Raw genomic sequence first — 13,554 nt, 5'->3', positions numbered from 1 at the left:
CTGCAACGGGAGGAAAAAAAAAAAAAAGAATCCACCTGCCAATGCAGGGGACATGGGTTCGAGCCCTGGTCCGGGATGATCCCACACGTTGCGGAACAACTAAGCCAGTGCACCACAACTACTGAGCCTGTGCTCTAGAGCCCGCGAGCCACAACTACTGAAGCCCACATGCTTAGAGCCCGTGCTCCGCCAAGGAGAAGCCCGCGCACCGCAATGAAGAATTGCCCCCGCTCGCTGCAACTAGAGAAAGCCCACGCGCAGCAACAAAGACCCAATGCAGCCAAAAATAAAATTAATTAATTCATTAATTTAAAAAAATGTCTAAGGGACATTAAAAAAATAAAACAGTGGGTCAACAATGAAATTAAAAATACCTGGAGACAAATGACAATGAAATCACAACCATACAAAATCCACGGGATGAGGCAAAAGCAGTTCTTATAGCAAAGTTCATAGTGAACAGGCCTTCCTCAAAAAACAAGAAAAATCTGAAATAAACAAACTAACCTACCACCTAAAACAGTTAGAAAAAGAAGAACAAACAAAACCTAAAGTCAGCAGAGAGAAGGAAATAATGAAGATCAAAGAGGAAATAAATAAAATAGAAATTTAAAAATGGAAGAAAATCAATAAAACCAAGAGCTAGTTCTTTGAAAGCGTAAACAAAATTGATAAACCTCTGGCTAGGCTCACCAAGAAGAAAAGAGAGAGGCCCCAAATAAACAAAACAAGCCATGAAAAAGGAGAAATAACAACCAATACCACAGAAATACAAAAAAAATAATACTATGCCAACAAATTCGACAACCTAGAAGAAATGGACAAGTTTCTAGAAACATACAGGCCACCAAAACTGAATCAAGAAGCAAAAGATAATTTGAACAGACCGATCATTAGCAGTGAAATAGAATCTGTAATTTGAAAAACTCCCTACAGGGACTTCCCTGGTGGTCCAGTGGTTAAGAATCCATCTTCCAATGCAGGGGATGCAGGTTCCATCCCTGGTCGGGGAACTGAGATTCCACAGGCCACAGGGCAACTAAGCCTGCATGTGCCACAACTAGAGAAAAGCCCGCACGCTGCAAAAAAGAGATCCTGCGTGCCGCAACTAAGACCCAACTCAGCCAAAAATTAATAAATGAATAAAATATTTTAAAATACGAAATATTTAAAACTCCCTACAAACAAAAGTCCAGGACCAGAGCAAAACTAGTCACAGGTGCCAAAAGCGGAAGCAACCCAAATGTCCACTAACAAAACATGATACGACTCTACAGTGGAATATTACACAACTGTAAAAGGGGATGAATCCCTGACACACCCTACATCGTGGATGAACTTAGAAACCATTACGCTATGTGAAAGACGCCAGACACAAAGGCCACAGATTGTATGACCCTATTTCCGTGAAATGTCCAAACAGGCCAATTCACAGAGGCAGAAAGCAGATCAGCTGTTGCCAGGGGCTGGAGAGTAGGATGGGAGTGACTGTCAATGGATAAAGGTTTCTTTCTGGGATGATGAAAAAGTCCTGGAATGAGACAAAGGTGACCGTTGCACAACATTGTGAATGTACTAAATTCCACTGAATTGTTCACTTTAAAATGGTGATTTCTACATTTTGGGAATTTCACCTCATTTAGACAAAAGAAAGGCGTCTTTGGAACTGCTCTGCCTATGTTGGTCTCCGCCCATGTTGGTCTCCGCCCCTTTGCTTATTCCCTGCACGATCTTGGGCAAGCTGCCACCTTCCCTGCCCCCCTTTATAGACCTGTGACCTGGGGGTACTCTAGTGCCCCTTCCCACCTGATTCTGGTCCCCACTCTAGGGCAGGACAGGTCCCACTTGTTCCTGCTGAGTCCCCAGCACCCGAAGGAGACCACACGGTAGGAGCACAGCAGGCGTTTGTTGAATGAATAAATGTTGGAAAATGCATTAGCTCCAGGTTTTATCCTGAGCCTCTATTTTGCTGGAGAATTTCTCCCCAGCCCGGAGGAAGGGGGCGACGGGGACTTTGCTTGGCTAGGAAATCCCTGCAGAACCCAGGCCTCTAAGGAGGGCACAGGAGACAAGCAGGGCCAAAGTCGCTCTGCAGAAGGAACAGCGTCGTGACGAGGCCTTTCCACTCTGCGGTCAGACTCCCAGCCCCAAGAACCGTAAAACAGCCCTGCTCGGACTGGAAACATTTTCTTTTAATATATTCCTGGAGGCGTTGGCAGGGCCTGTGAGGAAAATTCCAGGGGAATAAGGAGAGAGGTCTTTGGCATCCACGAAGGGCCTGGAAGGGGTAGCCAGGCCTAGGGCCTTGGGGGGACCTTGCTGTTCTTGGGGGAGGCTGAGGGGCCCAGGCAGGGCCAGGTGGCTGTCAGCACATTATCTGGGTCTGGGAGGCTCCTACAGACCGACAGACCTCCCTGAGTCCTGTGGTGACGGAGATGGTGCGTGGCCTCACCAGTCGGAGACGGTTCTCCGCAGGAATTCGTATAAAGCTGCTTCGAGATGTTCCCAGCAAACATGAGCAACCCACAGGGAGCTGACGTCTGAGGAAGGAACCTCCCGGTGCCCAGAACAGGGCAATGGGGTCCACACACCTCCCACGGCTTCCTATTGTCCCAGGATGGAATCCAGACCTCATTGTCTGACCTGTTTAGTTGTATCGCCCTGTGTCCCCTGCCCTCATGTGAGCTGGGCCCCACCACAGCCAGGTCCAGGAACACTGCCTTGTTCACATCCCCTCCGGCCTTTGCCCACACTGGCATGTATTGAGGGTGAAGTTCTTGATTATAAATCCTGGGGCATTGCTGGGGGAGGTCAGGGGGACTCAGAGGGGTAGATGTTTCTCAAACCTTGTCATTGGGGCTCATATGTCCCTTTGTCCCCTGGAAGACAGGACCCCCACCTACTATGGGCTGGGCATGATGGTACATGCTGGGGGTAAAATACAGTTTGTATTTGTATGAACATACACACAAAGAAGACAATTTCAAAGAGTGAAGAGTGTTTGGAAGAAAGTCGAGTGAAGGTATTTTTGTTCAGGGGTTGGGGAGGCCTCCTGAGGTTGGTGCTATTTAAGCTGAGATCTGAAGGACAGGAAAGTACCGTGTAAATATGGAGAATGAGAATTTCGGACAGAAAGGATGGCTTGTGCAAAGGCCCTGGGGTGGGAAAGGACGTGGCTGTTGGCAGAACAGTGAGGAAGCCAGTGTGACTGGAGCAGAGTGAGGAAAGGAGGAGACAGGCAGGAGGGGTGGGATGAAGTCAGATTGTTGGGGCCTTGCAGGCCACAGGGAGGAGGTGGAATTTATTCTGAGAGTAATAGGGAGCCATGGAGGGTGTGTGAGCCAGAGAGGAACATGATCTGATTTATGAATTTGAGACATGCCCTGTGGCTACCCTGGGGAATGGGGGTCAGTGTCCAGGCAGGAGTCAGCGGGGTGGAAACCAGGGCTGGGCTGCTGGGAGGGGCAAAGTGTTTGGATTTGTATGTTTTGGAGGCCGAGGGGACAAGAGCTGTTGACAAACTGAACATGGCAGGGGTGGGGGGGTGGGGAGGAGGAGCCTCAGATGCTGCCCAGGTCTCAGGCCCAACACAGAATGGATGGTGGGACCATTGCCTGAGACAGAAAGCCTTGGAGAGATGACATCAGGGTACCAATGGCTGTGCCTTGGCCGTGCAGTCAAGGTGTCTGGTTGGAACCACATGCCTGGGCCAGGCTGGTCAAGCTCCAGATGGAACTGTGGACCTTGTGGGTGAAGAGTGGCCTTTGACGTCCAAGCCTGGACCGGGTCCACCAGGGAGAGGCAGGCAGGGGTGAGGCCCGAGCCCTAAAACCCCAAGCTTTGTGTAAGCAGGCAGGGCCCAAGTTTTCCCCATCCGGGTCCTTTTATTCCAGCTGGAAACTGGGACCAAGTGGAGAAATCCAGATGTGGAGTTGGATGCAGCCCCGAGACCGTGCGGTCTGGGGAGGCCCTGCATCCAGGCGTCCAGTGGGTCAGGCCTCCGTGTGGCCTCCCTGGCCATGGCCCGGCCAGGTGTGGGGGGCAGGACGGTTTCAGCTTTGTGTCTCTGGCTGCAACTGCAAAGTTTAAAAAAATAATCCCAGCGCCGAGGCCTCACCCTTCCCGGTGTCAACCCAAGCTCCGGGTGGAAAAACAGGCCCCGGGCCCCCCGCCAATCCACAGATCTGAGACCCGCCCAGGGACCTGTTTAGGAGCAGGGGCAGGGGTCAGGAGGGCAAACGACTGGCTCCCAGCATTTCTCTAGACATGAAAGTTGACTCCGTTTTCCACCTGGAAAAGGGGGCATTGCTCTGGACTCGCATCCACATTCAAGGTCTCCTGAAGCACCAGCCGTGTGCTCAGCCGAGGGCCACGCACCAGAGACCAACCCCTCAGAAAAGCCATGGCCAGCCCTGCCCAGAGGGCCTCCCAGTCCAGCGGGACGGGGTGTGGGGCTCGCTAGACAACAGCTGTCACATTCCCGGGCCTCAGTTTTCCATCTCTGCAATGGGCAGAAAAACAGCCCCACCTCAGGGAGTCAGCATTATCCCCATGACAACTTCCTCATTTCGGACCATTCATGACCCAGCTTGGGGCCCCATGGACAAGATCCCAGTGGTCCCAAATCTTCTAGATCAGGGGCACAAGTCAGCTGTTTAAAATCAGGTGGGGTGGGAACTGGGTTGAATCACTTTCAGGTCTTCTGATCCCGGTGACTAGGAGGAAGTGGTTCAAGTGTGGCTTAAGAGGTGGGGACAGGTGGCAGGGGTAGGGAGAGGGCTGGGGTGTTGCTTAATGGGGACAGAGTTTCAGTTTTTCGAGCTGAAAGTGTTCTGGAGATGGATGGTGGGGATGGTTACCCAACAATCTGGACACACTTCACGCCACCAAACTGTGCACGGATTAAGATGGAAAGTTTTACGTTATGTGTTTTTACCACAATAAAACATAATTTTTAAGAAAGAAAAAAAAAGGTGAAGGCTGAAATCAGATCTGCCTCTCATGGACTGCGTGGCCTGAGCAAATGTCTTGCCCTCTCCGGGTTTCTCTTTGCTCCTTCTCCCCCTTCCAGCTCTGGATCATAGTCACAGTTCTGATCTTGATGATTCCCTGTGATTGTGCATTTCCCCCATTTCAACCCTCTGGGGCTTGAAGCGGCGCTGGGGAGCAAGGGAGATGAATGTCAGCTGAGCAGCCTTGAAATGAGTGATGGGGAGAGAAACTAGTGAGTGTGGGCTCCTCTCGCCAAGCTGCCAGCCATTTGGAAATAACACGTTGGCGACGGCAGCCGTCCTGGGCAAAGCCTGTCTCCTTGTGATGTTCAAGGTTGCCTGGTACCCAGGGGAGGTCAAGAGGCCAGCAGACTAAGGAAGTGCCTTGGCTGGGCCTGGAGCTTCCCCCAGTGGCAGCCTTCCAGGGAAAGGCTGGGTGGGCCAGAGCTGGGACCACCACCATTCCTGCAGGCAGAAGGTAACAAGAGGGGCTCTGAATGTAGCGTTTGGAGATGGAGGCAGACGATGGAGCCTTGGCATACTGCCAGGGTCACCTCCATTAAAGCAGGTGGTGTCCGACAACCTGTAATCCAGAATGTTCACTAAGGCAGGAGGCAGGTGGCGGATCCAGTCTCCATCATTTGCATCTGGTGGCATCCAGCTGGGGCTTACCCCCTTCCCCACCTCGAGAGGATTGACTCAAGCCCCTGGCCTGTCCAATCAAAACCTTCCATCTACAGACCACAGTGACTGATTCCGGGAAGGGCCTGGAACCTGAGCTGGGCCAGTGAGCCTCAGCCCTGAGATCTCTACTGGGCCTAGCAGGGGGAAAGGTGCTCTGCTTCCGCTGGACCATGGGGCTGGAGGAATTTAAGCCTGGCCCATCTTTGCCACTCCAAGAAGCAGGAAGAGGGCTGATCAGGGAGATGCAAATCAGAACCACAAAGAGACATCACCTCATACCTACTAGGATGGCCATAATAAAAAAAAAAAATCTAAAATATGGCATTGGCAAGGATGCTGAGAAACTGAAACCCTCTGGCATTGCTGGTGGGAGCGTCAAATGTTGCAGCGCTGTGGAAAACAATGTGGTGGCTGTTCCTCAGAAAGTGAAACATAGTTCACCATCATATGATCACAAGATCCAGCAATTTCACTCTAGGTATACACCCAATTGAAAACAGGTGTTCAAACAAAAACTTGCACACACATGTTCATAGGGTTCTTTATTCACAATAGTTAAAAGGTGGAAACAACCCAAATGTCCATCAACTGGTGAATGGATAAACAAAATGATGAACCCTGTAGACATACTGAGTGAGAGAAGCCAGACACAAAAGGACACATGGTGTATGATTCCATTTATATGAAATGTCTAGAACAGGCAAATCCATAGAGAAAGAAAGCAGATGAGTGGTTGCCAGGGGCTGGGGGAAGGGGGAACGGGAGTGACTGATAAGGGGAACGGGGTTTCCTTTTGGGAGAAGGTGAAAATGTTTTCGAACTAGATAGAGGTGATGATTGCATGACATCACAAATGTACTAAAAACTACTGAATTGTACACTTTAAAATTGTTGAAATTATAAATTTTATGTAATGTGTATTTTATCACAATTTTTTTTTTTTTTTTTTTTTTTTAGAAAAGGGAGAAGACAGCTGACAGAGAGACACAGATCCCGAAGGCATCATTTGGGGTTCTGGATTCAGCCGTAGCTGGAGGTAACCCTGACGCTAAGGTAAGGCAGCGAGGGATGGGCTTTCCCTCCCTGTAACCTGGTATTTCAGAAAATCAGCTGCTTTCGTTCATACCCACGTCCCCATCATGATGAGAACAGCCCTCACTGAAGGTGCCGGGGGCCTCAGGAGGCTGGAATCCCCTCCCTGACACTCTGCTTTCCCATCTATAAAATGGGCGGAAGGGAAAGTTCCTCCATGCCAGCAATACAAGGTCCCAGCGTGCACTCATGTTTGATCATGTATGATCATGTTTCGTCCCCGTGGCAGCTCTGTGAACAAGGTGTTCTGAGTTCAGCAAAGGGAAGCAATTGCCGAGGCCCACGCTCCTGCCTTTGACGCTGTGTCGCATCTGGAAACAAATGGCTGGGGCCCCAGGAGGCGGGGTGCTAGGGCTCCCAAGAGGAGGCTTAGCTGGGTGGTGACAAGCTCACTCTTAGCATCCAACAGCCCTGAGTTTGAGTCTCAGCTCTGGCCTTCTGTGATCCTGGGCCAGAGGTCTTCACCTCTGGGCCTCGGTTTCCCCTCTCCAAAACAGACTGGTTATTCTGGGCATCAGGTGCCGGGTCTGCTGGGTGAACAGTTGCTGTCCTGGGACAGCTCATTAACACACGGATGTGTCTGGTGGAATCCAAGCTGGGCTATGACTCCAGGCATTGGGCAGAGGCCAGCGCTGGGGGGCAGCTTAGCAGTTTACTGCCATCCGGAGGCAAGGCAGCCAGGATATAGCCTCCCCTCCATGCCGTGTTGCTGTTGGCCTTTAAGAGGATATGGATGGATGTAGAAGGAACTCGTTGATTCTTTTTCCACTTGCTGCTGAGCACTCGGCGTCCCGGCGCGCCTGGCCGGAGGCTGGCACTGTTTCCTGGCACCTGGACAGCCTCGCTTGGCCCTGGCAACAGGGACTCGCTGAGTGTTTGGCGGCTGGCTGGCTCCAGGCATTGGCGATGGCGTGGTCCTCCTCTCCTGTGGCTGCCCCCAGAGAGCAGGGAGAGAGCACCTCAGAGTTCCCGTGGCCTCTGGGAGCCTCCCTGGGCAGGTGCCAACAGATGAGGGTGGATCAGAGAGGGTGATTCTGATGGGATCACCTCTGAGACTCCATCCTGTGGCATCTCATATGTGGGGCTCACCAGTGTTGTGTCTCAGGCTCCCTGGGCTCCTGTGGTTTCCACCATCCCGTGGTGCTGTGCTTCTGTTGACTGGTGGCCATATCACCTGCGTCTGTGGTTTTTAGCACTGTGATCCCATGGCCCTAGGATCCCACAGTGCCATGGCTTTAGCATGTTGTGGTCTCATGTCTCCGTTAACCCATAATGCTATGACTCTGTCATTCCTTAGTTCTATGGCTCCTTGTTCTGTGGTCTTGTGACTCTTGGATTCATTGGAACTTCCTGACTTTACTTTTTTAAAATAAATTTATTTATTTGTTTGTTTGTTTTTATTTTTGGCTGCGTTGGGCCTTCACTGCTGTGCGCGGGCTTTCTCTAGTTGCAGCGAGCGGGGGCTACTCTCAGTTGCGGTGCGTGGGCTTCTCATTGTCGTGGCTTCTCTTGTTGCGGAGCACGGGCTCTAGGCGCGCGGGCTTCAGTAGTTGTGGCACGTGGGCTCAGTAGTTGTGGCTCGTGGGCTCTAGAGCGCAGGCTCAGTAGTTGTGGCGCACGGGCTTAGTTGCTCCACTGCATGTGGGATCTTCCCAGGCCACGGCTCGAACCTGTGTCCCTTGCATTATTGGCAGGCGGATTCTTAACCACTGCGTCGCCAGGGAAGCCTCACTTCCTGACTTTAGAAAAGGATAAATCATCTAACCCAGTGGGAAACAGACACAAGAAAACTCACGGGGTGGGTGTTGCAATGACCCCCCTGCACCAGCACCATGTGGGCCAGCAGCAACAGTGGCATCACCCCTTTTCCAGAGGGTTCCACGTGGCTGTCATCGTCCCGGAGCTCCCTCGCAGACTATCCCAACAGCTGCTGTAGTTTGGCCATTCCTGGGAGGGTTTGAATGAACACCACAGTCTCCTTCTGTGGGGTGAGAATAGGGACACACAGGCCGGCCAGCCTGGTCCGGCCTGAGGGAGTAAACTCTAAGTTAGGGTAAATAGGGGTCAGCCAGGTAAAGAACAGAAGGAAAGTGCTCCAGGGGGAGGGCACAGCCTGTGCAAAGGTCCTAGGGTGGGGAGAAGCCTGCAAGTAGGAGGCACAGGGAGAGGCAGCCAGTGCGGCTAGAGAGAGCCAGGCCAGTTCACTTTCCTTTGTCTCATGTAAGGTAAGGGAGACAGAGACTGGACAGAGGCACCTGCTATGTGTTTCACCTTCACTGTCTGACTGACTTCTCACAATGACCTTTGAATGGGCTTGTCACATAGCTAGAGAGGCCCCAAGGGGGCGTCCATTCATTCATCCATTCATCCTACCATCTGTCTATCATCCACCCATCCACCCACCCAGCCACCTATCCACCCACCCATCTCCCCACCCATCTGCCTGTCCATGAATCCACCCATCCATCCATCTACTCACCCATTAGCCATCCATCCATCCATCATTCATTTACTCTAACATGTGTATGATGCTGGAGAGATGGTGGGACTCAGTGTGACAAGGGATGCAGCCCCATAGCCATGTAATCCATCTGTGCCCATGCAGTGTGGTCAGAGCTGTGACAGATGATACTCAGGGCACTTTGGAGGCCAGAGGATGCTACTCACCCAGCTGGGATGGGGAGGAGTGAGTGATGTTAAAGGGGAAGGTGGACCAGGGAGAGTCACAGCCCAACGAAGGGCCCGGAGGGCAGAAAGAGATGGGACTGGAGAGGCCCGTGAAGCCCCAAATGGCTCATGGCTCTGTCCCGTCCAGCCCTCTCCCCTTCCATCACACCCTCACCCCTCTGCTCCAGCCACACCTGCCTCCCTGCTGAACCTCCCACATCCTCCCCCCAGGCCTTCACCCTTGCTGTGCCCTCTGCCCGGGACACCCCTCATCAGCTGGAACCCGTTCACCTGTTCGGGTCTCGATACTAACATCCCACTGCAGCGTGGCCTCCCTGACCCCTGGGCTCTGTTTCCACAGCCCAGCCAGCCCCTACTTCCATGCAGCTTGTATGCACTTGTCCACCTTCGAGGCTACGTACCACAGGGCTGAGAGGTCGAGACCACCTCCTTCCCCTCCGCTGTGCAGCAAGGGGGTCAATGCTCGTGCAGTGGATGGAGTTATTTAGTTTTATCCTATTGATCGCTAAGCATTTATTTGGCACATATCGTACGCAGTCCTCCCATTTCGGGGGCTGGGGCTCTCCCCTGCCTGGTAGCCTCCCTCCCCCACTGGCCCATTCTGAGCCTGGGCCTCTGCCTGCCAGGAGGCCGGCGGGTAAACACACCCCGCCCTCGCCCTCGGCCTCCCGCCCCGTCACTGGCTAGAACAAGGGCCTCCTGTTAATGAGCTGAGGTGGGGGCTGGAGAAGGGGGGAGGAGGAATTGGGGGCAGGGCTCTGGTTCCTGTGATCTCTCCTGCCTACCCACCCACAGAAACCTGAGTGGGGGGCTTTCTCCCCACGGCAAGGCTGTGTGTCTTCCCTCTCTGAGCATCCAGTGCCCAAACAGAGGAGGCACGACGAGCCTGCCACACTGAGCCTCAGTTTGCCCATCTGTAGAGTGGGGGAACGTTGGCAACCACCAGCATCAAAAAGTGCTGAATGCGCTTTTCTTTTTTTTTTTTTTTTTTTTGCGGTACGCGGGCCTCTCACTGTTGTGGCCTCTCCCGTTGCGGAGCACAGGCTCCGGACGCGCAGGCTCAGCGGCCGTGGCTCACGGGCCCAGCCGCTCCGCGGCACGTGGGATCTTCCCGGACCGGGGCACGAACCCGCGTCCCCTGCATCGTCAGGCGGACTCTCAACCACTGCGCCACCAGGGAAGCCCCTGAATGCACTTTTCATGGACTAATGTATTCAGGTCTCATGATGAGCCTAAGAAGTTGGGGCTCTCATTGTCCCCATTTCACCTGGGTTTTTAGTGCTGCTGGTATAGTGCAAAAAAACTTTAGGAATTTCCATTTTTCACTTCATTAGACAGAGAGCCAGACCGACAGACAGAGAGACAGACTGAGGGAGAGAAGGAAACCACTGTCGTGAGACCGCAGGCAGTCTCTCTCCGTGTAACACAGACACAGGTTTGTTTTGCTGTTACCTACAAAACTCTCACTAAATGTGAGAGGAAAGGAGAAAAGAGCAGGGCAGTCATTTGTCCTGCCACAGTTATCCCTGGAAAGTTATGAAGATAATGATGGTGTAAAATCATTTTCAGAAATCAGTGCCCATAGAATGCCACATTGTTAAATTCCAGTTGCTTCCTAGTGAAGTCCTTTCTCCCCTAAGGCAACTCCATAGTCCATTCTCTAAACTGGAGAAGTAAAAATTTACATTATAATAAACTTTTGAAGGTGTCCTCCCCCACCCTGTCCAAACAAAAGAAAAGAAACACACACACACACACACACACACACACACACATACACCCCGCTGCTGAGGCACAGCCATGTTAAGCAACTTGTCTCAAGTTGCACAGCAGAGCTGGGATATGAAACTCAAGGGTCCTGGTGCCAGAGAACAAGACCTTCATGGCAATGTCCTGCTGCCTCCCATGATGATGAGTTCCTGCCTTCTGAGGCTGCGGGGAGAGTGGGCAAAAGAAGAAAACCCACAAAAGTGATGTGGCAAGGTTTTGAGCATTTGGCACTTGCTCAATAAAATTGTAGTCACTGTATTTATTGTTATTTTCTTCTTTCTTTATCATACCTTTTGGAGAGCCTGAGACCGAAGGACAATAGAGTCGGGGCAAATGGAGGGTGGGAGGGGAGGCAGGGCTTGCTGAAATTCACAGAGCAAGTCAGGGTGGGTCTGCCAGACTCCAGTGCCCACATGGCACCCTATCTGTCCCCCTGCCCCTCTTCCCACCACTTGGTCCTTCTGGAGAGATGGGTCCAATCGGGCCATCCCAGGCAGGCTGGTTCAGGCTCCTCAGCTGCAGATGCAGCAGTGGCTAAGTGGCCTCCCTTGCTGCTCTAATGAATTCCCCAGACCCTGGGCCTGTGGCGGGGCCCGCCCAGGGCAGGGCGGCTGCCTTCCCGACATATTTTCTCTCTGGATTCACAGGGAGAGGCGGCTGGGGGAGCTGGGGGCGCCCACATGTCTCCTGGCCCAGCAGGACTGTGCCAGGAAGGGCTCAGGGGCCCCATCACACAGGCATCAGCCCCTCTGCCCCAGCCTGGCCAGGTTCCTGGAACCACTGGGTCCAGCATCATGGGAAGCGGGGCTGTTTGGGGCTCCAGCCAAGGGCTCAGGCCAGGAGGTCCTGGGTATCAGAGTTTTCACAGCTAATGAGGGGCCTGGGCTAGCATTTCTCGTCTGGAATCTGTGGCCAAGGGCAGAGAGTGGGTGGTATGAAGGCCTTAGGGGTCCTGCCTTCTCCTGTTTTAATCCTGGCTGTGTGACCTTGAGCTGTCTCATGCCCTCTCTGAGAGAAATGTGAATAAGAACGATCTGAGGTATAAGTGACATAGTGTATAAATTACAGATTATATAATGAGGCTAACACAGGAGGCAGACACGGGGCACGGGTTAGCTCATTCAATCCTCTCAACAGTGATCCCTTGCACTTTCTAGGTGAGGAAACCAAGGCACAGAGAAGTCAAGCAACTTGCCTTAGGTCACACAGCAAGGCTATGTCCGGCTGACATTCGAACCCAGGCCATGTGGCTCCTGAGTCTGTCCTAAAGTACAGTGGTAGCAGGGGTTACTATTATTAATAGTAATTATATTACATCAATTATAAGGAAAAAAATTATAAGGAATAATAACAATGTTACACTAATCAGGGCAGGTGCTCTTTGCAGGCCCAGTGGCCCCCAGGGTAGGAGGAACAGAACAAAACACAGACATTTCCAGTCCCCCGGGTGAGGCCATCCCAACTTTCTCTACCAGAAATATTCTGTCAGGCATCCTAGAAGAATGTCACAAAGGCACCAGCCCCTAAGCCCTGCCCAAGAAGAGCAGGGAGGTCTTCCTGAAGGAGGGGGCACCAGAGCCAGACCTTGGAGGATGGAGGAAGGTGTTCGGGATGGTGGGGGACAGCAGGTACAAAGGCCGGAAGGACACGCTGAGTGAGTTATTGTGTAACGTGAGGCTGCCGAGGTGTGCGTGGGAGGAGGGGGCTGCTGCCTGGAAGGGGTATTTCAGGGCCGATGGGATCCAGGAGGCAGGAGCATGAAACCAGATTGCCCATGTCTCCAGGCCTCTGTTGTCTGATCTGCGGACTGGGGTATCTTAAGGGCCTCTGCCTTTGCCATTCCCTCTGGCTGGAATGTCCTTCCCCACATCTCCTCATGGCCGGGCCGTGAACAAGGCCACGTGTGTCCAAGCCGCAGCCCCATGCCAAGCCTGGTGGGGGCCTGGCTTCCATGTGCCCTTGTCCCAGCTGCATGAGGCACACGCAAACCCACAGCCCTTGCTGGAGCCATGGTTTTCCCAAGAATTCCAGCACCAGCCGGGAGCGGCCCCCAGGTGTGCCGGATGCCAAGGAAAACAGGAGGTGAGCTCATGGCCCTGCCACAGGCATCAGGGCACGGGCCTGTGGCACTTCACTGGAAGTGCCCAGGCTGGGATCGGCTGTTCCTACCCAGCCTCCCCTCCAGACCCACCACTCCTCACTCACCCTCTGTGGTTCCCCATTGCCCTCAGAAGACAGCGCAAGCCTTGCCCCACTGGTATTACTTCTCCTGAGCCCCAAGATTTCTCTACCCTGAGATCAATCTGTCCATCAGACCAGGCTCATTTTT

This window comes from Kogia breviceps, chromosome 4 (genome assembly GCF_026419965.1).
Source record: "Kogia breviceps isolate mKogBre1 chromosome 4, mKogBre1 haplotype 1, whole genome shotgun sequence".
In the NCBI taxonomy this organism is placed as follows: Eukaryota; Metazoa; Chordata; class Mammalia; order Artiodactyla; family Physeteridae; genus Kogia; species Kogia breviceps.
The sequence above is the reverse complement of the archived record's forward strand: the minus strand, read 5'-3'. Positions refer to the sequence as shown.